Raw genomic sequence first — 2603 nt, 5'->3', positions numbered from 1 at the left:
ATTTGTTCTTGTTTTTAATATATTTTCCTCTTTTTAATTGAGGTGTTTATCTGTTTTACTTTGTTATTCTTGTTAGTTGTTCCTTTAAAAAATTTTCTGTATATTAAATCCAGGATTGGTAAATCTCTAGAGACGGTAATTGGATTAATAGTTTCTTTGGGGAATGGCAGGGGAGGTTTTAGGTGAATGGGAACAAATAATAATGAGTACAAGAATGAAGAATATATTCATTTTTTTATTCTTTGTCACTTTTACTCAGTAGTTTCCGCCCCCCCTCCCCCACCCTTATTTTCAGTTCCAGTCATGGCAAGGTGTGATTACAACCAATTGCTATTTAAAACATTTGTTCACAACATATACCCCCTTTACCACTGACCCCAAACTGGCTCATTGTGTGTGTTTCATTCGTTCTTTTTTATGCACCACCACCGAGACTGTGTGGAGGGGGCAAGGTAAGAAAGATGAGAGGGAGGAGTCCAGTAGGCCAGGAGAGGAGCCACAGTAAGAATGAACTGTATTTAATTTAAAAAGTGGGGAGTGAGTGTACCCCACCAATGATACAGTGTGAGGATACACAATTAAATCCCATAGCATGACTGAAGGCTTTCCCTGTATTTGACGTCATCACAATGGAAAGCATAAAAAGTGGAGTAAATCAATGTTGTTACACTCCAATCTAGTCCTTTGGGCAAGATGGTTCAAGAAGTCATTTAAATTAAAAGTGCCCTATCTTAACCTACATGGCTAGCAGACGGAGAAGAACACAGTGAGAAATAAACAGAGCTTTCTCCACATAACTACAAAAATGTGTTGTCAAATGGCACATTGCTAAACACTGGAAAGGGATGCCACAGTGGGCCTCTCTCTTACAGCTCCGAATGCTCTTCAGCTAGGAATGTCAACCCTAATTCACTTTGTCTTGAAATACATACAGATTGCTTGTAGTGGCTACAGCAATGATATTTTCCTTGGGGTGCCAGACTGTATGAAGTATTTTCTTGCTGAAGTCTAGGCTGTCAACACTTATTTCATCTTTCTTTCACTTGCCGCTTGCACAGACTTTGCAGGGCTTCAGAATAGTGAGAGGTTTCCCTCTCCCGTGATGCTTCTCAGGTTATGTCTCACTTTGTGTTCCTGTCGGACATGCTGAAGAAGTTATTGTGAGATCCAGTGATGACAACACTGTCAGATCCATTCCAACACCATTCAAATTGGTCAAATATGCAGCCATTTTCATATAGCGAACAACGTTTACTTCTGAGGTATTCATGTACCTGATATGTTTCCAGAGGCCTGTTTTCCATATTTAAGTTGCAAAATTTGACTGACAAATAGTTGCTAGTCATCAAACACCTACTACTATGGATGAATTTTACATCAGAAATTGGAGTTGATTTCAGAAAAAAATGACCTGTTACTGGGATCTTCAGCTTCTTCAAACAATGTAGAATGTCAGTCACAGAGGGTGGATGCCCCCATGTCACATAACTGACTGGTTCCTGTACTACTGCTGTTTACAAATGTGCTACAGCTGTATAGACGGAACTCAGCTGCTGGTATCACCTTGGTGAGCTCTTCCATACTGGCAGGCTTAATGTCCACAATATTAAAACTCCTGTCTGTAATTTCCAGATGCCAAAGATTAATCCCCAAATCACCTGCAGATAAATGTTTCATAATCACTATGAATAGAGATAGAGTTGATGTGACATATACGAGCATTGGCAAATATTCTTCGTGGACTGGCCTCAACCACTGGATCCATGGGCCTACGGCCTGGTACATGTAGTGTAGTGACTGTAGCAGGGTCTCTATACCTTCCATCTTCTTTCAAGTGATACTCTTCTGATCTTTTGTCCCTTTCACTCATTTTCCATAATTTTATGGCTTTATCATTGATACACAATAAAAATGAAGCAGCAATTTTCTGGGAAACCACCTAATTTTGTTGATCTTTTCTTCTATTTCTAAACTTTTCAAGTAGTCAGACTCTTGGTTGATGGCTCTGGAAGTTGCTGTAAACATTATATGCTCTTCTGCTATGAGAATGGATTTTGTTCTCTGCTCTTATTGAAAGATGATGACTCTACCACCTTTATCTCCTGTCACTAATAATTCTCTAGGATGATTAAATTCTGCAGCAGAAATTATATCCGATTGTAATGTTGCCATGAGAGTCAGGGTCCATAGGGTAATTTCCAGAGATGTGTTCTGGAACCAGTCTCCCTTCTTTTTAACTTGTTCCTGGATAATCTGATATCATGTTTGGACAAAGTGGAAGGGAACCACACCCTCCTTCTGCTACATCATCATCTACGGCTCTTTTTACCTGAGAAAAACACCACTGAATATCATTCCCTCCTCCAGCTCCTGCCAGGTTACGCTGCAAATGGAGATTCTGCTGGGCTCCTCAGGATCTCTGCTCCTGAGCTTACCCCCCTCACCTGGGGATGTGGGGTGGGGTGGGGTAGAGAGTGGAGAATATGTGATATGTGAATTATATGCCAACAAAAATATTGGGGGAAAATCCCAGCTCATAGGTTTCCAAGATAATACACCTTTTTGTACCTCACCTCTTACTCCCAAGGGCAGCTGGTGGTTTT

General features: G+C 40.5%; 1 pseudogene; it reads right to left on the bottom strand.

Annotated features, from left to right (window-relative positions):
• Nucleotides 1–904: 904 nt before the first annotated feature.
• LOC142448924 (serine/threonine-protein phosphatase 2A 55 kDa regulatory subunit B alpha isoform pseudogene) lies at nt 905–1765 on the bottom strand (annotated as a pseudogene).
• Between the last annotated feature and the right edge of the window lie 838 nt (nt 1766–2603).

The sequence above is a fragment of the Tenrec ecaudatus genome, chromosome 5 (genome assembly GCF_050624435.1).
Source record: "Tenrec ecaudatus isolate mTenEca1 chromosome 5, mTenEca1.hap1, whole genome shotgun sequence".
In the NCBI taxonomy this organism is placed as follows: domain Eukaryota; kingdom Metazoa; phylum Chordata; class Mammalia; order Afrosoricida; family Tenrecidae; genus Tenrec; species Tenrec ecaudatus.
Note: the sequence above shows the minus strand (reverse complement) of the source record. Positions and strands in the feature narration are given on the sequence as shown.